The 22743-nt window shown below is 39.0% G+C and overlaps 40 non-coding genes across 40 annotated transcripts; all 40 read right to left on the bottom strand.

The window, feature by feature from the left end:
- Window positions 1-95: 95 nt before the first annotated feature.
- Window positions 96-237, bottom strand: LOC134938613 (U4 spliceosomal RNA). Its single transcript, XR_010181139.1, has one exon. It is a non-coding gene; the product is annotated as a U4 spliceosomal RNA (small nuclear RNA).
- A 433-nt stretch (window positions 238-670) lies between these two features.
- On the bottom strand, window positions 671-811 carry LOC134938439 (U4 spliceosomal RNA). The gene has a single exon (XR_010180991.1). It is a non-coding gene; the product is annotated as a U4 spliceosomal RNA (small nuclear RNA).
- A 433-nt stretch (window positions 812-1244) lies between these two features.
- Window positions 1245-1385, bottom strand: LOC134938377 (U4 spliceosomal RNA). The gene has a single exon (XR_010180941.1). It is a non-coding gene; the product is annotated as a U4 spliceosomal RNA (small nuclear RNA).
- Window positions 1386-1818: 433 nt separating this feature from the next.
- LOC134938394 (U4 spliceosomal RNA) lies at window positions 1819-1959 on the bottom strand. The gene has a single exon (XR_010180955.1). It is a non-coding gene; the product is annotated as a U4 spliceosomal RNA (small nuclear RNA).
- A 433-nt stretch (window positions 1960-2392) lies between these two features.
- LOC134938489 (U4 spliceosomal RNA) lies at window positions 2393-2533 on the bottom strand. Its single transcript, XR_010181035.1, has one exon. It is a non-coding gene; the product is annotated as a U4 spliceosomal RNA (small nuclear RNA).
- A 433-nt stretch (window positions 2534-2966) lies between these two features.
- LOC134938269 (U4 spliceosomal RNA) lies at window positions 2967-3107 on the bottom strand. Its single transcript, XR_010180851.1, has one exon. It is a non-coding gene; the product is annotated as a U4 spliceosomal RNA (small nuclear RNA).
- A 433-nt stretch (window positions 3108-3540) lies between these two features.
- LOC134938268 (U4 spliceosomal RNA) lies at window positions 3541-3681 on the bottom strand. The gene has a single exon (XR_010180850.1). It is a non-coding gene; the product is annotated as a U4 spliceosomal RNA (small nuclear RNA).
- A 432-nt stretch (window positions 3682-4113) lies between these two features.
- LOC134938435 (U4 spliceosomal RNA) lies at window positions 4114-4254 on the bottom strand. Its single transcript, XR_010180989.1, has one exon. It is a non-coding gene; the product is annotated as a U4 spliceosomal RNA (small nuclear RNA).
- Window positions 4255-4687: 433 nt separating this feature from the next.
- On the bottom strand, window positions 4688-4828 carry LOC134938267 (U4 spliceosomal RNA). Its single transcript, XR_010180849.1, has one exon. It is a non-coding gene; the product is annotated as a U4 spliceosomal RNA (small nuclear RNA).
- Window positions 4829-5261: 433 nt separating this feature from the next.
- Window positions 5262-5402, bottom strand: LOC134938266 (U4 spliceosomal RNA). Its single transcript, XR_010180848.1, has one exon. It is a non-coding gene; the product is annotated as a U4 spliceosomal RNA (small nuclear RNA).
- Window positions 5403-5835: 433 nt separating this feature from the next.
- Window positions 5836-5976, bottom strand: LOC134938265 (U4 spliceosomal RNA). The gene has a single exon (XR_010180847.1). It is a non-coding gene; the product is annotated as a U4 spliceosomal RNA (small nuclear RNA).
- Window positions 5977-6408: 432 nt separating this feature from the next.
- LOC134938263 (U4 spliceosomal RNA) lies at window positions 6409-6549 on the bottom strand. The gene has a single exon (XR_010180846.1). It is a non-coding gene; the product is annotated as a U4 spliceosomal RNA (small nuclear RNA).
- A 433-nt stretch (window positions 6550-6982) lies between these two features.
- Window positions 6983-7123, bottom strand: LOC134938262 (U4 spliceosomal RNA). Its single transcript, XR_010180845.1, has one exon. It is a non-coding gene; the product is annotated as a U4 spliceosomal RNA (small nuclear RNA).
- Window positions 7124-7556: 433 nt separating this feature from the next.
- On the bottom strand, window positions 7557-7697 carry LOC134938261 (U4 spliceosomal RNA). The gene has a single exon (XR_010180844.1). It is a non-coding gene; the product is annotated as a U4 spliceosomal RNA (small nuclear RNA).
- A 433-nt stretch (window positions 7698-8130) lies between these two features.
- LOC134938392 (U4 spliceosomal RNA) lies at window positions 8131-8271 on the bottom strand. The gene has a single exon (XR_010180954.1). It is a non-coding gene; the product is annotated as a U4 spliceosomal RNA (small nuclear RNA).
- Window positions 8272-8704: 433 nt separating this feature from the next.
- Window positions 8705-8845, bottom strand: LOC134938488 (U4 spliceosomal RNA). The gene has a single exon (XR_010181034.1). It is a non-coding gene; the product is annotated as a U4 spliceosomal RNA (small nuclear RNA).
- A 433-nt stretch (window positions 8846-9278) lies between these two features.
- Window positions 9279-9419, bottom strand: LOC134938259 (U4 spliceosomal RNA). The gene has a single exon (XR_010180843.1). It is a non-coding gene; the product is annotated as a U4 spliceosomal RNA (small nuclear RNA).
- A 433-nt stretch (window positions 9420-9852) lies between these two features.
- Window positions 9853-9993, bottom strand: LOC134938234 (U4 spliceosomal RNA). Its single transcript, XR_010180822.1, has one exon. It is a non-coding gene; the product is annotated as a U4 spliceosomal RNA (small nuclear RNA).
- Window positions 9994-10426: 433 nt separating this feature from the next.
- LOC134938258 (U4 spliceosomal RNA) lies at window positions 10427-10567 on the bottom strand. Its single transcript, XR_010180842.1, has one exon. It is a non-coding gene; the product is annotated as a U4 spliceosomal RNA (small nuclear RNA).
- Window positions 10568-10999: 432 nt separating this feature from the next.
- LOC134938256 (U4 spliceosomal RNA) lies at window positions 11000-11140 on the bottom strand. The gene has a single exon (XR_010180840.1). It is a non-coding gene; the product is annotated as a U4 spliceosomal RNA (small nuclear RNA).
- Window positions 11141-11573: 433 nt separating this feature from the next.
- Window positions 11574-11714, bottom strand: LOC134938544 (U4 spliceosomal RNA). The gene has a single exon (XR_010181081.1). It is a non-coding gene; the product is annotated as a U4 spliceosomal RNA (small nuclear RNA).
- Window positions 11715-12147: 433 nt separating this feature from the next.
- LOC134938255 (U4 spliceosomal RNA) lies at window positions 12148-12288 on the bottom strand. Its single transcript, XR_010180839.1, has one exon. It is a non-coding gene; the product is annotated as a U4 spliceosomal RNA (small nuclear RNA).
- A 433-nt stretch (window positions 12289-12721) lies between these two features.
- LOC134938254 (U4 spliceosomal RNA) lies at window positions 12722-12862 on the bottom strand. The gene has a single exon (XR_010180838.1). It is a non-coding gene; the product is annotated as a U4 spliceosomal RNA (small nuclear RNA).
- A 433-nt stretch (window positions 12863-13295) lies between these two features.
- On the bottom strand, window positions 13296-13436 carry LOC134938563 (U4 spliceosomal RNA). Its single transcript, XR_010181096.1, has one exon. It is a non-coding gene; the product is annotated as a U4 spliceosomal RNA (small nuclear RNA).
- Window positions 13437-13869: 433 nt separating this feature from the next.
- Window positions 13870-14010, bottom strand: LOC134938492 (U4 spliceosomal RNA). The gene has a single exon (XR_010181038.1). It is a non-coding gene; the product is annotated as a U4 spliceosomal RNA (small nuclear RNA).
- A 433-nt stretch (window positions 14011-14443) lies between these two features.
- Window positions 14444-14584, bottom strand: LOC134938553 (U4 spliceosomal RNA). The gene has a single exon (XR_010181088.1). It is a non-coding gene; the product is annotated as a U4 spliceosomal RNA (small nuclear RNA).
- A 433-nt stretch (window positions 14585-15017) lies between these two features.
- On the bottom strand, window positions 15018-15158 carry LOC134938364 (U4 spliceosomal RNA). The gene has a single exon (XR_010180930.1). It is a non-coding gene; the product is annotated as a U4 spliceosomal RNA (small nuclear RNA).
- A 433-nt stretch (window positions 15159-15591) lies between these two features.
- LOC134938253 (U4 spliceosomal RNA) lies at window positions 15592-15732 on the bottom strand. The gene has a single exon (XR_010180837.1). It is a non-coding gene; the product is annotated as a U4 spliceosomal RNA (small nuclear RNA).
- A 433-nt stretch (window positions 15733-16165) lies between these two features.
- LOC134938389 (U4 spliceosomal RNA) lies at window positions 16166-16306 on the bottom strand. Its single transcript, XR_010180951.1, has one exon. It is a non-coding gene; the product is annotated as a U4 spliceosomal RNA (small nuclear RNA).
- A 433-nt stretch (window positions 16307-16739) lies between these two features.
- On the bottom strand, window positions 16740-16880 carry LOC134938363 (U4 spliceosomal RNA). Its single transcript, XR_010180929.1, has one exon. It is a non-coding gene; the product is annotated as a U4 spliceosomal RNA (small nuclear RNA).
- A 433-nt stretch (window positions 16881-17313) lies between these two features.
- LOC134938252 (U4 spliceosomal RNA) lies at window positions 17314-17454 on the bottom strand. The gene has a single exon (XR_010180836.1). It is a non-coding gene; the product is annotated as a U4 spliceosomal RNA (small nuclear RNA).
- Window positions 17455-17887: 433 nt separating this feature from the next.
- LOC134938564 (U4 spliceosomal RNA) lies at window positions 17888-18028 on the bottom strand. The gene has a single exon (XR_010181097.1). It is a non-coding gene; the product is annotated as a U4 spliceosomal RNA (small nuclear RNA).
- Window positions 18029-18461: 433 nt separating this feature from the next.
- LOC134938250 (U4 spliceosomal RNA) lies at window positions 18462-18602 on the bottom strand. Its single transcript, XR_010180835.1, has one exon. It is a non-coding gene; the product is annotated as a U4 spliceosomal RNA (small nuclear RNA).
- Window positions 18603-19035: 433 nt separating this feature from the next.
- LOC134938611 (U4 spliceosomal RNA) lies at window positions 19036-19176 on the bottom strand. The gene has a single exon (XR_010181137.1). It is a non-coding gene; the product is annotated as a U4 spliceosomal RNA (small nuclear RNA).
- Window positions 19177-19609: 433 nt separating this feature from the next.
- LOC134938241 (U4 spliceosomal RNA) lies at window positions 19610-19750 on the bottom strand. The gene has a single exon (XR_010180827.1). It is a non-coding gene; the product is annotated as a U4 spliceosomal RNA (small nuclear RNA).
- A 433-nt stretch (window positions 19751-20183) lies between these two features.
- On the bottom strand, window positions 20184-20324 carry LOC134938437 (U4 spliceosomal RNA). Its single transcript, XR_010180990.1, has one exon. It is a non-coding gene; the product is annotated as a U4 spliceosomal RNA (small nuclear RNA).
- A 433-nt stretch (window positions 20325-20757) lies between these two features.
- Window positions 20758-20898, bottom strand: LOC134938248 (U4 spliceosomal RNA). Its single transcript, XR_010180834.1, has one exon. It is a non-coding gene; the product is annotated as a U4 spliceosomal RNA (small nuclear RNA).
- A 433-nt stretch (window positions 20899-21331) lies between these two features.
- Window positions 21332-21472, bottom strand: LOC134938594 (U4 spliceosomal RNA). The gene has a single exon (XR_010181122.1). It is a non-coding gene; the product is annotated as a U4 spliceosomal RNA (small nuclear RNA).
- Window positions 21473-21906: 434 nt separating this feature from the next.
- LOC134938502 (U4 spliceosomal RNA) lies at window positions 21907-22047 on the bottom strand. The gene has a single exon (XR_010181046.1). It is a non-coding gene; the product is annotated as a U4 spliceosomal RNA (small nuclear RNA).
- A 433-nt stretch (window positions 22048-22480) lies between these two features.
- LOC134938247 (U4 spliceosomal RNA) lies at window positions 22481-22621 on the bottom strand. Its single transcript, XR_010180833.1, has one exon. It is a non-coding gene; the product is annotated as a U4 spliceosomal RNA (small nuclear RNA).
- Window positions 22622-22743: the final 122 nt, after the last annotated feature.

Raw genomic sequence — 22743 nt, 5'->3', positions numbered from 1 at the left:
CTGGAAGACACAAAGTCTTTGTGGCTCTTCACATACAGGAGTAGGAATTAAACTAGACTGGATTCAATAACTCTCTCATTTACAAGAACTAATAGTCTCCTGTGAGACTAAAAAAAAATTGCCAATGCTGACTATATTGCAAGTCATCATGGCGGGGTATTGGGTAAAGTTTTCAACTAGCAATAATCACACCTCGGTTGGACCTCATTGGCTATGATAATGCCACTGCGCAAAGTTAAAAAGACTAGGATGGAGCAATCACCATGTGCTACATAGAACTCATTACAGCCATGGCTAGACAAATCCAGTCTCTGGCAAGGAGCAGTGGATTGTGGGAATTTATATTTTAATGAGTCCAAGACCTGGCAAAACATTCCTGGGTGATGCCTTCACGGAAATTGTATTTTCTGTTCCCAAGTGCTTTTTCATCTCTCACACTCTGTTAGCAAGAGTTGTAAGGAATTTTGTCCAAGAGAATTCCAATTTGCATGAGAATGCATTAAAAAAGGCTGGAATATTTCATAAAGAGCAAAGATAATGAGAAAAATCTCAAAGTCAATCTTCAAAATCAGCAACTGGAAGACACAAAGTCTTTGTGGCTCTTCACATACAGGAGTAGGAATTAAACTAGACTGGATTCAATAACTCTCTCATTTACAAGAACTAATAGTCTCCTGGGAGACTAACAAAAATTGCCAATGCTGACTATATTGCAAGTCATCATGGCGGGGAATTGGGTAAAGTTTTCAACTAGCAATAATCACGCCTCGGTTGGACCTCATTGGCTTTGATAATGCCACTGCACAAAGTTAAAAAGACTAGGATGGAGCCATCACCATGTGCTACATAGAACTCATTACAGCCATGGCTAGACAAATCCAGTCTCTGGCAAGGAGCAGTGGATTGTGGGAATTTATATTTTAATGAGTCCAAGTCCTGGCAAAACATTCCTGGGTGATGCCTTCAGGGAAATTGTATTTTCTGTTCCCAAGTGCTTTTTCATCTCTCACACTCTGTTAGCAAGAGTTGTAAGGAATTTTGTCCAAGAGAATTCCAATTTGCATGAGAATGCATTAAAAAAGGCTGGAATATTTCATAAAGAGCAAAGATAATGAGAAAAATCTCAAAGTCAATCTTCAAAATCAGCAACTGGAAGACACAAAGTCTTTGTGGCTCTTCACATACAGGAGTAGGAATTAAACTAGACTGGATTCAATAACTCTCTCATTTACAAGAACTAATAGTCTCCTGGGAGACTAACAAAAATTGCCAATGCTGACTATATTGCAAGTCATCATGGCGGGGTATTGGGTAAAGTTTTCAACTAGCAATAATCACACCTCGGTTGGACCTCATTGGCTATGATAATGCCACTGCGCAAAGTTAAAAAGACTAGGATGGAGCAATCACCATGTGCTACATAGAACTCATTACAGCCATGGCTAGACAAATCCAGTCTCTGGCAAGGAGCAGTGGATTGTGGGAATTTATATTTTAATGAGTCCAAGTTCTGGCAAAACATTCCTGGGTGATGCCTTCAGGGAAATTGTATTTTCTGTTCCCAAGTGCTTTTTCATCTCTCACACTCTGTTAGCAAGAGTTGTAAGGAATTTTGTCCAAGAGAATTTAAATTTGCATGAGAATGCATTAAAAAAGGCTGGAATATTTCATAAAGAGCAAAGATAATGAGAAAAATCTCAAAGTCAATCTTCAAAATCAGCAACTGGAAGACACAAAGTCTTTGTGGCTCTTCACATACAGGAGTAGGAATTAAACTAGACTGGATTTAATAACTCTCTCATTTACAAGAACTAATAGTCTCCTGGGAGACTAACAAAAATTGCCAATGCTGACTATATTGCAAGTCATCATGGCGGGGTATTGGGTAAAGTTTTCAACTAGCAATAATCACGCCTCGGTTGGACCTCATTGGCTATGATAATGCCACCGCGCAAAGTTAAAAAGACTAGGATGGAGCAATCACCATGTGCTACATAGAACTCATTACAGCCATGGCTAGACAAATCCAGTCTCTGGCAAGGAGCAGTGGATTGTGGGAATTTATATTTTAATGAGTCCAAGTCCTGGCAAAACATTCCTGGGTGATGCCTTCAGGGAAATTGTATTTTCTGTTCCCAAGTGCTTTTTCATCTCTCACACTCTGTTAGCAAGAGTTGTAAGGAATTTTGTCCAAGAGAATTCCAATTTGCATGAGAATGCATTAAAAAAGGCTGGAATATTTCATAAAGAGCAAAGATAATGAAAAAAATCTCAAAGTCAATCTTCAAAATCAGCAACTGGAAGACACAAAGTCTTTGTGGCTCTTCACATACAGGAGTAGGAATTAAACTAGACTGGATTCAATAACTCGCTCATTTACAAGAACTAATAGTCTCCTGGGAGACTAACAAAAATTGCCAATGCTGACTATATTGCAAGTCATCATGGCAGGGTATTGGGTAAAGTTTTCAACTAGCAATAATCACACCTCGGTTGGACCTCATTGGCTATGATAATGCCACTGCGCAAAGTTAAAAAGACTAGGATGGAGCAATCACCATGTGCTACATAGAACTCATTACAGCCATGGCTAGACAAATCCAGTCTCTGGCAAGGAGCAGTGGATTGTGGGAATTTATATTTTAATGAGTCCAAGTCCTGGCAAAACATTCCTGGGTGATGCCTTCAGGGAAATTGTATTTTCTGTTCCCAAGTGCTTTTTCATCTCTCACACTCTGTTAGCAAGAGTTGTAAGGAATTTTGTCCAAGAGAATTCCAATTTGCATGAGAATGCATTAAAAAAGGCTGGAATATTTCATAAAGAGCAAAGATAATGAGAAAAATCTCAAAGTCAATCTTCAAAATCAGCAACTGGAAGACACAAAGTCTTTGTGGCTCTTCACATACAGGAGTAGGAATTAAACTAGACTGGATTCAATAACTCTCTCATTTACAAGAACTAATAGTCTCCTGGGAGACTAACAAAAATTGCCAATGCTGACTATATTGCAAGTCATCATGGCGGGGTATTGGGTAAAGTTTTCAACTAGCAATAATCACGCCTCGGTTGGACCTCATTGGCTATGATAATGCCACTGCGCAAAGTTAAAAAGACTAGGATGGAGCAATCACCATGTGCTACATAGAACTCATTACAGCCATGGCTAGACAAATCCAGTCTCTGGCAAGGAGCAGTGGATTGTGGGAATTTATATTTTAATGAGTCCAAGTCCTGGCAAAACATTCCTGGGTGATGCCTTCAGGGAAATTGTATTTTCTGTTCCCAAGTGCTTTTTCATCTCTCACACTCTGTTAGCAAGAGTTGTAAGGAATTTTGTCCAAGAGAATTCCAATTTGCATGAGAATGCATTAAAAAAGGCTGGAATATTTCATAAAGAGCAAAAATAATGAGAAAAATCTCAAAGTCAATCTTCAAAATCAGCAACTGGAAGACACAAAGTCTTTGTGGCTCTTCACATACAGGAGTAGGAATTAAACTAGACTGGATTCAATAACTCGCTCATTTACAAGAACTAATAGTCTCCTGGGAGACTAACAAAAATTGCCAATGCTGACTATATTGCAAGTCATCATGGCGGGGTATTGGGTAAAGTTTTCAACTAGCAATAATCACGCCTCGGTTGGACCTCATTGGCTATGATAATGCCACTGCGCAAAGTTAAAAAGACTAGGATGGAGCAATCACCATGTGCTACATAGAACTCATTACAGCCATGGCTAGACAAATCCAGTCTCTGGATTGTGCAGTGGATTGTGGGAATTTATATTTTAATGAGTCCAAGTCCTGGCAAAACATTCCTGGGTGATGCCTTCAGGGAAATTGTATTTTCTGTTCCCAAGTGCTTTTTCATCTCTCACACTCTGTTAGCAAGAGTTGTAAGGAATTTTGTCCAAGAGAATTCCAATTTGCATGAGAATGCATTAAAAAAGGCTGGAATATTTCATAAAGAGCAAAGATAATGAGAAAAATCTCAAAGTCAATCTTCAAAATCAGCAACTGGAAGACACAAAGTCTTTGTGGCTCTTCACATACAGGAGTAGGAATTAAACTAGACTGGATTCAATAACTCTCTCATTTACAAGAACTAATAGTCTCCTGGGAGACTAACAAAAATTGCCAATGCTGACTATATTGCAAGTCATTATGGCGGGGTATTGGGTAAAGTTTTCAACTAGCAATAATCACGCCTCGGTTGGACCTCATTGGCTATGATAATGCCACTGCGCAAAGTTAAAAATACTAGGATGGAGCAATCACCATGTGCTACATAGAACTCATTACAGCCATGGCTAGACAAATCCAGTCTCTGGCAAGGAGCAGTGGATTGTGGGAATTTATATTTTAATGAGTCCAAGTCCTGGCAAAACATTCCTGGGTGATGCCTTCAGGGAAATTGTATTTTCTGTTCCCAAGTGCTTTTTCATCTCTCACACTCTGTTAGCAAGAGTTGTAAGGAATTTTGTCCAAGAGAATTCCAATTTGCATGAGAATGCATTAAAAAAGGCTGGAATATTTCATAAAGAGCAAAGATAATGAGAAAAATCTCAAAGTCAATCTTCAAAATCAGCAACTGGAAGACACAAAGTCTTTGTGGCTCTTCACATACAGGAGTAGGAATTAAACTAGACTGGATTCAATAACTCTCTCATTTACAAGAACTAATAGTCTCCTGGGAGACTAACAAAAATTGCCAATGCTGACTATATTGCAAGTCATCATGGCGGGGTATTGGGTAAAGTTTTCAACTAGCAATAATCACGCCTCGGTTGGACCTCATTGGCTATGATAATGCCACTGCGCAAAGTTAAAAAGACTAGGATGGAGCAATCACCATGTGCTACATAGAACTCATTACAGCCATGGCTAGACAAATCCAGTCTCTGGCAAGGAGCAGTGGATTGTGGGAATTTATATTTTAATGAGTCCAAGTCCTGGCAAAACATTCCTGGGTGATGCCTTCAGGGAAATTGTATTTTCTGTTCCCAAGTGCTTTTTCATCTCTCACACTCTGTTAGCAAGAGTTGTAAGGAATTTTGTCCAAGAGAATTCCAATTTGCATGAGAATGCATTAAAAAAGGCTGGAATATTTCATAAAGAGCAAAGATAATGAGAAAAATCTCAAAGTCAATCTTCAAAATCAGCAACTGGAAGACACAAAGTCTTTGTGGCTCTTCACATACAGGAGTAGGAATTAAACTAGACTGGATTCAATAACTCTCTCATTTACAAGAACTAATAGTCTCCTGGGAGACTAACAAAAATTGCCAATGCTGACTATATTGCAAGTCATCATGGCGGGGTATTGGGTAAAGTTTTCAACTAGCAATAATCACGCCTCGGTTGGACCTCATTGGCTATGATAATGCCACTGCGCAAAGTTAAAAAGACTAGGATGGAGCAATCACCATGTGCTACATAGAACTCATTACAGCCATGGCTAGACAAATCCAGTCTCTGGCAAGGAGCAGTGGATTGTGGGAATTTATATTTTAATGAGTCCAAGACCTGGCAAAACATTCCTGGGTGATGCCTTCAGGGAAATTGTATTTTCTGTTCCCAAGTGCTTTTTCATCTCTCACACTCTGTTAGCAAGAGTTGTAAGGAATTTTGTCCAAGAGAATTCCAATTTGCATGAGAATGCATTAAAAAAGGCTGGAATATTTCATAAAGAGCAAAGATAATGAGAAAAATCTCAAAGTCAATCTTCAAAATCAGCAACTGGAAGACACAAAGTCTTTGTGGCTCTTCACATACAGGAGTAGGAATTAAACTAGACTGGATTCAATAACTCGCTCATTTACAAGAACTAATAGTCTCCTGGGAGACTAACAAAAATTGCCAATGCTGACTATATTGCAAGTCATCATGGCGGGGTATTGGGTAAAGTTTTCAACTAGCAATAATCACGCCTCGGTTGGACCTCATTGGCTATGATAATGCCACTGCGCAAAGTTAAAAAGACTAGGATGGAGCAATCACCATGTGCTACATAGAACTCATTACAGCCATGGCTAGACAAATCCAGTCTCTGGATTGTGCAGTGGATTGTGGGAATTTATATTTTAATGAGTCCAAGTCCTGGCAAAACATTCCTGGGTGATGCCTTCAGGGAAATTGTATTTTCTGTTCCCAAGTGCTTTTTCATCTCTCACACTCTGTTAGCAAGAGTTGTAAGGAATTTTGTCCAAGAGAATTCCAATTTGCATGAGAATGCATTAAAAAAGGCTGGAATATTTCATAAAGAGCAAAGATAATGAGAAAAATCTCAAAGTCAATCTTCAAAATCAGCAACTGGAAGACACAAAGTCTTTGTGGCTCTTCACATACAGGAGTAGGAATTAAACTAGACTGGATTCAATAACTCTCTCATTTACAAGAACTAATAGTCTCCTGGGAGACTAACAAAAATTGCCAATGCTGACTATATTGCAAGTCATCATGGCGGGGTATTGGGTAAAGTTTTCAACTAGCAATAATCACGCCTCGGTTGGACCTCATTGGCTATGATAATGCCACTGCGCAAAGTTAAAAAGACTAGGATGGAGCAATCACCATGTGCTACATAGAACTCATTACAGCCATGGCTAGACAAATCCAGTCTCTGGCAAGGAGCAGTGGATTGTGGGAATTTATATTTTAATGAGTCCAAGTCCTGGCAAAACATTCCTGGGTGATGCCTTCAGGGAAATTGTATTTTCTGTTCCCAAGTGCTTTTTCATCTCTCACACTCTGTTAGCAAGAGTTGTAAGGAATTTTGTCCAAGAGAATTCCAATTTGCATGAGAATGCATTCAAAAAGGCTGGAATATTTCATAAAGAGCAAAGATAATGAGAAAAATCTCAAAGTCAATCTTCAAAATCAGCAACTGGAAGACACAAAGTCTTTGTGGCTCTTCACATACAGGAGTAGGAATTAAACTAGACTGGATTCAATAACTCTCTCATTTACAAGAACTAATAGTCTCCTGGGAGACTAACAAAAATTGCCAATGCTGACTATATTGCAAGTCATCATGGCGGGGTATTGGGTAAAGTTTTCAACTAGCAATAATCACGCCTCGGTTGGACCTCATTGGCTATGATAATGCCACTGCGCAAAGTTAAAAAGACTAGGATGGAGCAATCACCATGTGCTACATAGAACTCATTACAGCCATGGCTAGACAAATCCAGTCTCTGGCAAGGAGCAGTGGATTGTGGGAATTTATATTTTAATGAGTCCAAGACCTGGCAAAACATTCCTGGGTGATGCCTTCAGGGAAATTGTATTTTCTGTTCCCAAGTGCTTTTTCATCTCTCACACTCTGTTAGCAAGAGTTGTAAGGAATTTTGTCCAAGAGAATTTCAATTTGCATGAGAATGCATTAAAAAAGGCTGGAATAATTCATAAAGAGCAAAGATAATGAGAAAAATCTCAAAGTCAATCTTCAAAATCAGCAACTGGAAGACACAAAGTCTTTGTGGCTCTTCACATACAGGAGTAGGAATTAAACTAGACTGGATTTAATAACTCTCTCATTTACAAGAACTAATAGTCTCCTGGGAGACTAACAAAAATTGCCAATGCTGACTATATTGCAAGTCATCATGGCGGGGTATTGGGTAAAGTTTTCAACTAGCAATAATCACGCCTCGGTTGGACCTCATTGGCTATGATAATGCCACTGCGCAAAGTTAAAAAGACTAGGATGGAGCAATCACCATGTGCTACATAGAACTCATTACAGCCATGGCTAGACAAATCCAGTCTCTGGCAAGGAGCAGTGGATTGTGGGAATTTATATTTTAATGAGTTCAAGTTCTGGCAAAACATTCCTGGGTGATGCCTTCAGGGAAATTGTATTTTCTGTTCCCAAGTGCTTTTTCATCTCTCACACTCTGTTAGCAAGAGTTGTAAGGAATTTTGTCCAAGAGTATTTAAATTTGCATGAGAATGCATTAAAAAAGGCTGGAATATTTCATAAAGAGCAAAGATAATGAGAAAAATCTCAAAGTCAATCTTCAAAATCAGCAACTGGAAAACACAAAGTCTTTGTGGCTCTTCACATACAGGAGTAGGAATTAAACTAGACTGGATTTAATAACTCTCTCATTTACAAGAACTAATAGTCTCCTGGGAGACTAACAAAAATTGCCAATGCTGACTATATTGCAAGTCATCATGGCGGGGTATTGGGTAAAGTTTTCAACTAGCAATAATCACGCCTCGGTTGGACCTCATTGGCTATGATAATGCCACCGCGCAAAGTTAAAAAGACTAGGATGGAGCAATCACCATGTGCTACATAGAACTCATTACAGCCATGGCTAGACAAATCCAGTCTCTGGCAAGGAGCAGTGGATTGTGGGAATTTATATTTTAATGAGTCCAAGTCCTGGCAAAACATTCCTGGGTGATGCCTTCAGGGAAATTGTATTTTCTGTTCCCAAGTGCTTTTTCATCTCTCACACTCTGTTAGCAAGAGTTGTAAGGAATTTTGTCCAAGAGAATTCCAATTTGCATGAGAATGCATTAAAAAAGGCTGGAATATTTCATAAAGAGCAAAGATAATGAAAAAAATCTCAAAGTCAATCTTCAAAATCAGCAACTGGAAGACACAAAGTCTTTGTGGCTCTTCACATACAGGAGTAGGAATTAAACTAGACTGGATTCAATAACTCGCTCATTTACAAGAACTAATAGTCTCCTGGGAGACTAACAAAAATTGCCAATGCTGACTATATTGCAAGTCATCATGGCAGGGTATTGGGTAAAGTTTTCAACTAGCAATAATCACACCTCGGTTGGACCTCATTGGCTATGATAATGCCACTGCGCAAAGTTAAAAAGACTAGGATGGAGCAATCACCATGTGCTACATAGAACTCATTACAGCCATGGCTAGACAAATCCAGTCTCTGGCAAGGAGCAGTGGATTGTGGGAATTTATATTTTAATGAGTCCAAGTCCTGGCAAAACATTCCTGGGTGATGCCTTCAGGGAAATTGTATTTTCTGTTCCCAAGTGCTTTTTCATCTCTCACACTCTGTTAGCAAGAGTTGTAAGGAATTTTGTCCAAGAGAATTCCAATTTGCATGAGAATGCATTAAAAAAGGCTGGAATATTTCATAAAGAGCAAAGATAATGAGAAAAATCTCAAAGTCAATCTTCAAAATCAGCAACTGGAAGACACAAAGTCTTTGTGGCTCTTCACATACAGGAGTAGGAATTAAACTAGACTGGATTCAATAACTCTCTCATTTACAAGAACTAATAGTCTCCTGGGAGACTAACAAAAATTGCCAATGCTGACTATATTGCAAGTCATCATGGCGGGGTATTGGGTAAAGTTTTCAACTAGCAATAATCACGCCTCGGTTGGACCTCATTGGCTATGATAATGCCACTGCGCAAAGTTAAAAATACTAGGATGGAGCAATCACCATGTGCTACATAGAACTCATTACAGCCATGGCTAGACAAATCCAGTCTCTGGCAAGGAGCAGTGGATTGTGGGAATTTATATTTTAATGAGTCCAAGACCTGGCAAAACATTCCTGGGTGATGCCTTCAGGGAAATTGTATTTTCTGTTCCCAAGTGCTTTTTCATCTCTCACACTCTGTTAGCAAGAGTTGTAAGGAATTTTGTCCAAGAGAATTTCAATTTGCATGAGAATGCATTAAAAAAGGCTGGAATATTTCATAAAGAGCAAAGATAATGAGAAAAATCTCAAAGTCAATCTTCAAAATCAGCAACTGGAAGACACAAAGTCTTTGTGGCTCTTCACATACAGGAGTAGGAATTAAACTAGACTGGATTTAATAACTCTCTCATTTACAAGAACTAATAGTCTCCTGGGAGACTAACAAAAATTGCCAATGCTGACTATATTGCAAGTCATCATGGCGGGGTATTGGGTAAAGTTTTCAACTAGCAATAATCACGCCTCGGTTGGACCTCATTGGCTATGATAATGCCACTGCGCAAAGATAAAAAGACTAGGATGGAGCAATCACCATGTGCTACATAGAACTCATTACAGCCATGGCTAGACAAATCCAGTCTCTGGCAAGGAGCAGTGGATTGTGGGAATTTATATTTTAATGAGTCCAAGTCCTGGCAAAACATTCCTGGGTGATGCCTTCAGGGAAATTGTATTTTCTGTTCCCAAGTGCTTTTTCATCTCTCACACTCTGTTAGCAAGAGTTGTAAGGAATTTTGTCCAAGAGAATTCCAATTTGCATGAGAATGCATTAAAAAAGGCTGGAATATTTCATAAAGAGCAAAGATAATGAGAAAAATCTCAAAGTCAATCTTCAAAATCAGCAACTGGAAGACACAAAGTCTTTGTGGCTCTTCACATACAGGAGTAGGAATTAAACTAGACTGGATTCAATAACTCGCTCATTTACAAGAACTAATAGTCTCCTGGGAGACTAACAAAAATTGCCAATGCTGACTATATTGCAAGTCATCATGGCGGGGTATTGGGTAAAGTTTTCAACTAGCAATAATCACGCCTCGGTTGGACCTCATTGGCTATGATAATGCCACTGCGCAAAGTTAAAAAGACTAGGATGGAGCAATCACCATGTGCTACATAGAACTCATTACAGCCATGGCTAGACAAATCCAGTCTCTGGATTGTGCAGTGGATTGTGGGAATTTATATTTTAATGAGTCCAAGTCCTGGCAAAACATTCCTGGGTGATGCCTTCAGGGAAATTGTATTTTCTGTTCCCAAGTGCTTTTTCATCTCTCACACTCTGTTAGCAAGAGTTGTAAGGAATTTTGTCCAAGAGAATTCCAATTTGCATGAGAATGCATTAAAAAAGGCTGGAATATTTCATAAAGAGCAAAGATAATGAGAAAAATCTCAAAGTCAATCTTCAAAATCAGCAACTGGAAGACACAAAGTCTTTGTGGCTCTTCACATACAGGAGTAGGAATTAAACTAGACTGGATTCAATAACTCTCTCATTTACAAGAACTAATAGTCTCCTGGGAGACTAACAAAAATTGCCAATGCTGACTATATTGCAAGTCATCATGGCGGGGTATTGGGTAAAGTTTTCAACTAGCAATAATCACGCCTCGGTTGGACCTCATTGGCTATGATAATGCCACTGCGCAAAGTTAAAAATACTAGGATGGAGCAATCACCATGTGCTACATAGAACTCATTACAGCCATGGCTAGACAAATCCAGTCTCTGGCAAGGAGCAGTGGATTGTGGGAATTTATATTTTAATGAGTCCAAGACCTGGCAAAACATTCCTGGGTGATGCCTTCAGGGAAATTGTATTTTCTGTTCCCAAGTGCTTTTTCATCTCTCACACTCTGTTAGCAAGAGTTGTAAGGAATTTTGTCCAAGAGAATTTCAATTTGCATGAGAATGCATTAAAAAAGGCTGGAATATTTCATAAAGAGCAAAGATAATGAGAAAAATCTCAAAGTCAATCTTCAAAATCAGCAACTGGAAGACACAAAGTCTTTGTGGCTCTTCACATACAGGAGTAGGAATTAAACTAGACTGGATTTAATAACTCTCTCATTTACAAGAACTAATAGTCTCCTGGGAGACTAACAAAAATTGCCAATACTGACTATATTGCAAGTCATCATGGCGGGGTATTGGGTAAAGTTTTCAACTAGCAATAATCACGCCTCGGTTGGATCTCATTGGCTATGATAATGCCACTGCGCAAAGATAAAAAAACTAGGATGGAGCAATCACCATGTGCTACATAGAACTCATTACAGCCATGGCTAGACAAATCCAGTCTCTGGCAAGGAGCAGTGGATTGTGGGAATTTATATTTTAATGAGTCCAAGTCCTGGCAAAACATTCCTGGGTGATGCCTTCAGGGAAATTGTATTTTCTGTTCCCAAGTGCTTTTTCATCTCTCACACTCTGTTAGCAAGAGTTGTAAGGAATTTTGTCCAAGAGAATTCCAATTTGCATGAGAATGCATTAAAAAAGGCTGGAATATTTCATAAAGAGCAAAGATAATGAGAAAAATCTCAAAGTCAATCTTCAAAATCAGCAACTGGAAGACACAAAGTCTTTGTGGCTCTTCACATACAGGAGTAGGAATTAAACTAGACTGGATTCAATAACTCTCTCATTTACAAGAACTAATAGTCTCCTGGGAGACTAACAAAAATTGCCAATGCTGACTATATTGCAAGTCATCATGGCGGGGTATTGGGTAAAGTTTTCAACTAGCAATAATCACGCCTCGGTTGGACCTCATTGGCTATGATAATGCCACTGCGCAAAGTTAAAAAGACTAGGATGGAGCAATCACCATGTGCTACATAGAACTCATTACAGCCATGGCTAGACAAATCCAGTCTCTGGCAAGGAGCAGTGGATTGTGGGAATTTATATTTTAATGAGTCCAAGTCCTGGCAAAACATTCCTGGGTGATGCCTTCAGGGAAATTGTATTTTCTGTTCCCAAGTGCTTTTTCATCTCTCACACTCTGTTAGCAAGAGTTGTAAGGAATTTTGTCCAAGAGAATTCCAATTTGCATGAGAATGCATTAAAAAAGGCTGGAATATTTCATAAAGAGCAAAGATAATGAGAAAAATCTCAAAGTCAATCTTCAAAATCAGCAACTGGAAGACACAAAGTCTTTGTGGCTCTTCACATACAGGAGTAGGAATTAAACTAGACTGGATTCAATAACTCTCTCATTTACAAGAACTAATAGTCTCCTGGGAGACTAACAAAAATTGCCAATGCTGACTATATTGCAAGTCATCATGGCGGGGTATTGGGTAAAGTTTTCAACTAGCAATAATCACGCCTCGGTTGGACCTCATTGGCTATGATAATGCCACTGCGCAAAGTTAAAAAGACTAGGATGGAGCAATCACCATGTGCTACATAGAACTCATTACAGCCATGGCTAGACAAATCCAGTCTCTGGCAAGGAGCAGTGGATTGTGGGAATTTATATTTTAATGAGTCCAAGACCTGGCAAAACATTCCTGGGTGATGCCTTCAGGGAAATTGTATTTTCTGTTCCCAAGTGCTTTTTCATCTCTCACACTCTGTTAGCAAGAGTTGTAAGGAATTTTGTCCAAGAGAATTTCAATTTGCATGAGAATGCATTAAAAAAGGCTGGAATATTTCATAAAGAGCAAAGATAATGAGAAAAATCTCAAAGTCAATCTTCAAAATCAGCAACTGGAAGACACAAAGTCTTTGTGGCTCTTCACATACAGGAGTAGGAATTAAACTAGACTGGATTTAATAACTCTCTCATTTACAAGAACTAATAGTCTCCTGGGAGACTAACAAAAATTGCCAATGCTGATTATATTGCAAGTCATCGTGGCGGGGTATTGGGTAAAGTTTTCAACTAGCAATAATCACGCCTCGGTTGGACCTCATTGGCTATGATAATGCCACTGCGCAAAGTTAAAAAGACTAGGATGGAGCAATCACCATGTGCTACATAGAACTCATTACAGCCATGGCTAGACAAATCCAGTCTCTGGCAAGGAGCAGTGGATTGTGGGAATTTATATTTTAATGAGTCCAAGACCTGGCAAAACATTCCTGGGTGATGCCTTCAGGGAAATTGTATTTTCTGTTCCCAAGTGCTTTTTCATCTCTCACACTCTGTTAGCAAGAGTTGTAAGGAATTTTGTCCAAGAGAATTTCAATTTGCATGAGAATGCATTAAAAAAGGCTGGAATATTTCATAAAGAGCAAAGATAATGAGAAAAATCTCAAAGTCAATCTTCAAAATTAGCAACTGGAAGACACAAAGTCTTTGTGGCTCTTCACATACAGGAGTAGGAATTAAACTAGACTGGATTTAATAACTCTCTCATTTACAAGAACTAATAGACTCCTGGGAGACTAACAAAAATTGCCAATGCTGACTATATTGCAAGTCATCATGGCGGGGTATTGGGTAAAGTTTTCAACTAGCAATAATCACACCTCGGTTGGACCTCATTGGCTATGATAATGCCACTGCGCAAAGTTAAAAAGGCTAGGATGGAGCAATCACCATGTGCTACATAGAACTCATTACAGCCATGGCTAGACAAATCCAGTCTCTGGCAAGGAGCAGTGGATTGTGGGAATTTATATTTTAATGAGTCCAAGTCCTGGCAAAACATTCCTGGGTGATGCCTTCAGGGAAATTGTATTTTCTGTTCCCAAGTGCTTTTTCATCTCTCACACTCTGTTAGCAAGAGTTGTAAGGAATTGTGTCCAAGAGAATTCCAATTTGCATGAGAATGCATTAAAAAAGGCTGGAATATTTCATAAAGAGCAAAGATAATGAGAAAAATCTCAAATTCAATCTTCAAAATCAGCAACTGGAAGACACAAAGTCTTTGCGGCTCTTCCCAAACAGGAGTAGGAATTAAACTAGACTGGAAACAATAACTCTCTCATTTACAAGAACTAATAGTCTCCTGGGAGACTAACAAAAATTGCCAATGCTGACTATATTGCAAGTCATCATGGCGGGGTATTGGGTAAAGTTTTCAACTAGCAATAATCACGCCTCGGTTGGACCTCATTGGATATGATAATGCCACTGCGCAAAATTAAAAAGACTAGGATGGAGCAATCACCATGTGCTACATAGAACTCATTACAGCCATGGCTAGACAAATCCAGTCTCTGGCAAGGAGCAGTGGATTGTGGGAATTTATATTTTAATGAGTCCAAGTCCTGGCAAAACATTCCTGGGTGATGCCTTCAGGGAAATTGTATTTTCTGTTCCCAAGTGCTTTTTCATCTCTCACACTCTGTTAGCAAGAGTTGTAAGGAATTGTGTCCAAGAGAATTCCAATTTGCATGAGAATGCATTAAAAAAGGCTGGAATATTTCATAAAGAGCAAAGATAATGAAAAAAATCTCAAAGTCAATCTTCAAAATCAGCAACTGGAAGACACAAAGTCTTTGTGGCTCTTCACATACAGGAGTAGGAATTAAACTAGACTGGATTCAATAACTCTCTCATTTACAAGAACTAATAGTCTCCTGGGAGACTAACAAAAATTGCCAATGCTGACTATATTGCAAGTCATCATGGCGGGGTATTGGGTAAAGTTTTCAACTAGCAATAATCACGCCTCGGTTGGACCTCATTGGCTATGATAATACCACTGCGCAAAGTTAAAAAGACTAGGATGGAGCAATCACCATGTGCTACATAGAACTCATTACAGCCATGGCTAGACAAATCCAGTCTCTGGCAAGGAGCAGTGGATTGTGGGAATTTATATTTTAATGAGTCCAAGACCTGGCAAAACATTCCTGGGTGATGCCTTCAGGGAAATTGTATTTTCTGTTCCCAAGTGCTTTTTCATCTCTCACACTCTGTTAGCAAGAGTTGTAAGGAATTTTGTCCAAGAGAATTTCAATTTGCATGAGAATGCATTAAAAAAGGCTGGAATATTTCATAAAGAGCAAAGATAATGAGAAAAATCTCAAAGTCAATCTTCAAAACCAGCAACTGGAAGACACAAAGTCTTTGTGGCTCTTCACATACAGGAGTAGGAATTAAACTAGACTGGATTTAATAACTCTCTCATTTACAAGAACTAATAGTCTCCTGGGAGACTAACAAAAATTGCCAATGCTGACTATATTGCAAGTCATCATGGCGGGGTATTGGGTAAAGTTTTCAACTAGCAATAATCACGCCTCGGTTGGACCTCATTGGCTATGATAATGCCACTGCGCAAAGTTAAAAAGACTAGGATGGAGCAATCACCATGTGCTACATAGAACTCATTACAGCCATGGCTAGACAAATCCAGTCTCTGGCAAGGAGCAGTGGATTGTGGGAATTTATATTTTAATGAGTCCAAGTCCTGGCAAAACATTCCTGGGTGATGCCTTCAGGGAAATTGTATTTTCTGTTCCCAAGTGCTTTTTCATCTCTCACACTCTGTTAGCAAGAGTTGTAAGGAATTTTGTCCAAGAGAATTCCAATTTGCATGAGAATGCATTAAAAAAGGCTGGAATATTTCATAAAGAGCAAAGATAATGAAAAAAATCTCAAAGTCAATCTTCAAAATCAGCAACTGGAAGACACAAAGTCTTTGTGGCTCTTCACATACAGGAGTAGGAATTAAACTAGACTGGATTCAATAACTCTCTCATTTACAAGAACTAATAATCTCCTGGGAGACTAACAAAAATTACCAATGCTGACTATATTGCAAGTCATCATGGCGGGGTATTGGGTAAAGTTTTCAACTAGCAATAATCACGCCTCGGTTGGACCTCATTGGCTATGATAATGCCACTGCGCAAAGTTAAAAAGACTAGGATGGAGCAATCACCATGTGCTACATAGAACTCATTACAGCCATGGCTAGACAAATCCAGTCTCTGGCAAGGAGCAGTGGATTGTGGGAATTTATATTTTAATGAGTCCAAGTCCTGGCAAAACATTCCTGGGTGATGCCTTCAGGGAAATTGTATTTTCTGTTCCCAAGTGCTTTTTCATCTCTCACACTCTGTTAGCAAGAGTTGTAAGGAATTGTGTCCAAGAGAATTCCAATTTGCATGAGAATGCATTAAAAAAGGCTGGAATATTTCATAAAGAGCAAAGATAATGAAAAAAATCTCAAAGTCAATCTTCAAAATCAGCAACTGGAAGACACAAAGTCTTTGTGGCTCTTCACATACAGGAGTAGGAATTAAACTAGACTGGATTCAATAACTCTCTCATTTACAAGAACTAATAGTCTCCTGGGAGACTAACAAAAATTGCCAATGCTGACTATATTGCAAGTCATCATGGCGGGGTATTGGGTAAAGTTTTCAACTAGCAATAATCACGCCTCGGTTGGACCTCATTGGCTATGATAATACCACTGCGCAAAGTTAAAAAGACTAGGATGGAGCAATCACCATGTGCTACATAGAACTCATTACAGCCATGGCTAGACAAATCCAGTCTCTGGCAAGGAGCAGTGGATTGTGGGAATTTATATTTTAATGAGTCCAAGACCTGGCAAAACATTCCTGGGTGATGCCTTCAGGGAAATTGTATTTTCTGTTCCCAAGTGCTTTTTCATCTCTCACACTCTGTTAGCAAGAGTTGTAAAGAATTTTGTCCAAGAGAATTTCAATTTGCATGAGAATGCATTAAAAAAGGCTGGAATATTTCATAAAGAGCAAAGATAATGAGAAAAATCTCAAAGTCAATCTTCAAAACCAGCAACTGGAAGACACAAAGTCTTTGTGGCTCTTCACATACAGGAGTAGGAATTAAACTAGACTGGATTTATTAACTCTCTCATTTACAAGAACTAATAGTCTCCTGGGAGACTAACAAAAATTGCCAATGCTGACTATATTGCAAGTCATCATGGCGGGGTATTGGGTAAAGTTTTCAACTAGCAATAATCACGCCTCGGTTGGACCTCATTGGCTATGATAATGCCACTGCGCAAAGTTAAAAAGACTAGGATGGAGCAATCACCATGTGCTACATAGAACTCATTACAGCCATGGCTAGACAAATCCAGTCTCTGGCAAGGAGCAGTGGATTGTGGGAATTTATATTTTAATGAGTCCAAGTCCTGGCAAAACATTCCTGGGTGATGCCTTCAGGGAAATTGTATTTTCTGTTCCCAAGTGCTTTTTCATCTCTCACACTCTGTTAGCAAGAGTTGTAAGGAATTTTGTCCAAGAGAATTCCAATTTGCATGAGAATGCATTAAAAAAGGCTGGAATATTTCATAAAGAGCAAAGATAATGAAAAAAATCTCAAAGTCAATCTTCAAAATCAGCAACTGGAAGACACAAAGTCTTTGTGGCTCTTCACATACAGGAGTAGGAATTAAACTAGACTGGATTAAATAACTCTCTCATTTACAAGAACTAATAGTCTCCTGGGAGACTAACAAAAATTGCCAATGCTGACTATATTGCAAGTCATCATGGCGGGGTATTGGGTAAAGTTTTCAACTAGCAATAATCACACTTCGGTTGGACCTCATTGGCTATGATAATGCCACTGCGCAAAGTTAAAAAAACTAGGATGGAGCAATCACCATGTGCTACATAGAACTCATTACAGCCATGGCTAGACAAATCCAGTCTCTGGCAAGGAGCAGTGGATTGTGGGAATTTATATTTTAATGAGTCCAAGTCCTGGCAAAACATTCCTGGGTGATGCCTTCAGGGAAATTGTAATTTCTGTTCCCAAGTGCTTTTTCATCTCTCACACTCTGTTAGCAAGAGTTGTAAGGAATTGTGTCCAAGAGAATTCCAATTTGCATGAGAATGCATTCAAAAAGGCTGGAATATTTCATAAAGAGCAAAGATAATGAGAAAAATCTCAAAGTCAATTTTCAAAATCAGCAACTGGAAGACACAAAGTCTTTGTGGCTCTTCACATACAGGAGTAGGAATTAAACTAGACTGGATTCAATAACTCTCTCATTTACAAGAACTAATAGTCTCCTGGGAGACTAACAAAAATTGCCAATGCTGACTATATTGCAAGTCATCATGGCGGGGTATTGGGTAAAGTTTTCAACTAGCAATAATCACGCCTCGGTTGGACCTCATTGGCTATGATAATGCCACTGCGCAAAGTTAAAAAGACTAGGATGGAGCAATCACCATGTGCTACATAGAACTCATTACAGCCATGGCTAGACAAATGCAGTCTCTGGCAAGTAGCAGTGGATTGTGGGAATTTATATTTTAATGAGTCCAAGACCTGGCAAAACATACCTGGGTGATGCCTTCAGGGAAATTGTATTTTCTGTTCCCAAGTGCTTTTTCATCTCTCACACTCTGTTAGCAAGAGTTGTAAGGAATTTTGTCCAAGAGAATTCCAATTTGCATGAGAATGCATTAAAAAAGGCTGGAATATTTCATAAAGAGCAAAGATAATGAGAAAAATCTCAAAGTCAATCTTCAAAATCAGCAACTGGAAGACACAAAGTCTTTGCGGCTCTTCACAAACAGGAGTAGGAATTAAACCAGACTGGAAACAATAACTCTCTCATTTACAAGAACTAATAGTCTCCTGGGAGACTAACAAAAATTGCCAATGCTGACTATATTGCAAGCCATCATGGTGGGGTATTGGGTAAAGTTTTCAACTAGCAATAATCACACCTCGGTTGGACCTCATTGGCTTTGATAATGCCACTGCACAAAGTTAAAAAGACTAGGATGGAGCCATCACCATGTGCTACATAGAACTCATTACAGCCATGGCTAGACAAATCCAGTCTCTGGCAAGGAGCAGTGGATTGTGGGAATTTATATTTTAATGAGTCCAAGTCCTGGCAAAACATTCCTGGGTGATGCCTTCAGGGAAATTGTATTTTCTGTTCCCAAGTGCTTTTTCATCTCTCACACTCTGTTAGCAAGAGTTGTAAGGAATTTTGTCCAAGAGAATTCCAATTTGCATGAGAATGCATTAAAAAAGGCTGGAATATTTCATAAAGAGCAAAGATAATGAGAAAAATCTCAAAGTCAATCTTCAAAATCAGCAACTGGAAGACACAAAGTCTTTGTGGCTCTTCACACACAGGAGTAGGAATTAAACTAGACTGGATTCAATAACTCTCTCATTTACAAGAACTAATAGTCTCCTGGGAGACTAACAAAAATTGCCAATGCTGACTATATTGCAAGTCATCATGGCGGGGTATTGGGTAAAGTTTTCAACTAGCAATAATCACGCCTCGGTTAGACCTCATTGGCTATGATAATGCCACTGCGCAAAGTTAAAAAGACTAGGATGGAGCAATCACCATGTGCTACATAGAACTCATTACAGCCATGGCTAGACAAATGCAGTCTCTGGCAAGTAGCAGTGGATTGTGGGAATTTATATTTTAATGAGTCCAAGACCTGGCAAAACATACCTGGGTGATGCCTTCAGGGAAATTGTATTTTCTGTTCCCAAGTGCTTTTTCATCTCTCACACTCTGTTAGCAAGAGTTGTAAGGAATTTTGTCCAAGAGAATTCCAATTTGCATGAGAATGCATTAAAAAAGGCTGGAATATTTCATAAAGAGCAAAGATAATGAGAAAAATCTCAAAGTCAATCTTCAAAATCAGCAACTGGAAGACACAAAGTCTTTGTGGCTCTTCACATACAGGAGTAGGAATTAAACTAGACTGGATTCAATAACTCTCTCATTTACAAGAACTAATAGTCTCCTGGGAGACTAACAAAAATTGCCAATGCTGACTATATTGCAAGTCATCATGGCGGGGAATTGGGTAAAGTTTTCAACTAGCAATAATCACGCCTCGGTTGGACCTCATTGGCTTTGATAATGCCACTGCACAAAGTTAAAAAGACTAGGATGGAGCCATCACCATGTGCTACATAGAACTCATTACAGCCATGGCTAGACAAATCCAGTCTCTGGCAAGGAGCAGTAGATTGTGGGAATTTATATTTTAATGAGTCCAAGTCCTGGCAAAACATTCCTGGGTGATGCCTTCAGGGAAATTGTATTTTCTGTTCCCAAGTGCTTTTTCATCTCTCACACTCTGTTAGCAAGAGTTGTAAGGAATTTTGTCCAAGAGAATTCCAATTTGCATGAGAATGCATTAAAAAAGGCTGGAATATTTCATAAAGAGCAAAGATAATGAGAAAAATCTCAAAGTCAATCTTCAAAATCAGCAACTGGAAGACACAAAGTCTTTGTGGCTCTTCACATACAGGAGTAGGAATTAAACTAGACAGGATTCAATAACTCTCTCATTTACAAGAACTAATAGTCTCCTGGGAGACTAACAAAAATTGCCAATGCTGACTATATTGCAAGTCATCATGGCGGGGTATTGGGTAAAGTTTTCAACTAGCAATAATCACGCCTCGGTTGGACCTCATTGGCTATGATAATGCCACTGCGCAAAGTTAAAAAGACTAGGATGGAGCAATCACCATGTGCTACATAGAACTCATTACAGCCATGGCTAGACAAATCCAGTCTCTGGCAAGGAGCAGTGGATTGTGGGAATTTATATTTTAATGAGTCCAAGTCCTGGCAAAACATTCCTGGGTGATGCCTTCAGGGAAATTGTATTTTCTGTTCCCAAGTGCTTTTTCATCTCTCACACTCTGTTAGCAAGAGTTGTAAGGAATTTTGTCCAAGAGAATTTCAATTTGCATGAGAATGCATTAAAAAAGGCTGGAATATTTCATAAAGAGCAAAGATAATGAGAAAAATCTCAAAGTCAATCTTCAAAATCAGCAACTGGAAGACACAAAGTCTTTGTGGCTCTTCACATACAGGAGTAGGAATTAAACTAGACTGGATTCAATAACTCTCTCATTTACAAGAACTAATAGTCTCCTGGGAGACTAACAAAAATTTCCAATGCTGACTATACTGCAAGTCATCATAGCGGGGTATTGGGTAAAGTTTTCAACTAACAATAATCACGCCTCGGTTAGACCTCATTGGCTATGATAATGCCACTGCACAAAGTTAAAAAGATTAGGATGGAGCAATCACCATGTGCTACATAGAACTCATTACAGCCATGGCTAGACAAATCCAGTCTCTGGCAAGGAGCAGTGGATTGTGGGAATTTATATTTTAATGAGTCCAAGACCTGGCAAAACATTCCTGGGTGATGCCTTCAGGGAAATTGTATTTTCTGTTCCCAAGTGCTTTTTCATCTCTCACACTCTGTTAGCAAGAGTTGTAAGGAATTTTGTCCAAGAGAATTCCAATTTGCATGAGAATGCATTAAAAAAAGGCTGGAACATTTCATAAAGAGCAAAGATAATGAGAAAAATCTCAAAGTCAATCTTCAAAATCAGCAACTGGAAGACACAAAGTCTTTGTGGCTCTAAACATACAGGAGTAGGAATTAAACTAAACTGGATTCAATAACTCTCTCATTTACAAGAACTAATAGTCTCCTGGGAGACTAACAAAAATTGCCAATGCTGACTATATTGCAAGTCATCATAGCGGGGTATTGGGTAAAGTTTTCAACTAGCAATAATCACGCCTCGGTTGGACCTCATTAGCTATGATAATGCCACTGCGCAAAGTTAAAAAGACTAGGATGGAGCAATCACCATGTGCTACATAGAACTCATTACAGCCATGGCTAGACAAATCCAGTCTCTGGCAAGGAGCAGTGGATTGTGGGAATTTATATTTTAATGAGTCCAAGTCCTGGCAAAACATTCCTGGGTGATGCCTTCAGGGAAATTGTATTTTCTGTTCCCAAGTGCTTTTTCATCTCTCACACTCTGTTAGCAAGAGTTGTAAGGAATTTTGTCCAAGAGAATTCCAATTTGCATGAGAATGCATTAAAAAAGGCTGGAATATTTCATAAAGAGCAAAGATAATGAGAAAAATCTCAAAGTCAATCTTCAAAATCAGCAACTGGAAGACACAAAGTCTTTGTGGCTCTTCACATACAGGAGTAGGAATTAAACTAGACAGGATTCAATAACTCTCTCATTTACAAGAACTAATAGTCTCCTGGGAGACTAACAAAAATTGCCAATGCTGACTATATTGCAAGTCATCATGGCGGGGTATTGGGTAAAGTTTTCAACTAGCAATAATCACGCCTCGGTTGGACCTCATTGGCTATGATAATGCCACTGCGCAAAGTTAAAAAGACTAGGATGGAGCAATCACCATGTGCTACATAGAACTCATTACAGCCATGGCTAGACAAATCCAGTCTCTGGCAAGGAGCAGTGGATTGTGGGAATTTATATTTTAATGAGTCCAA

The sequence above is a fragment of the Pseudophryne corroboree genome, chromosome 6 (genome assembly GCF_028390025.1).
Source record: "Pseudophryne corroboree isolate aPseCor3 chromosome 6, aPseCor3.hap2, whole genome shotgun sequence".
Classification (NCBI taxonomy): Eukaryota; Metazoa; Chordata; class Amphibia; order Anura; family Myobatrachidae; genus Pseudophryne; species Pseudophryne corroboree.
The sequence above is the reverse complement of the archived record's forward strand: the minus strand, read 5'-3'. Positions and strand labels throughout refer to the sequence as shown.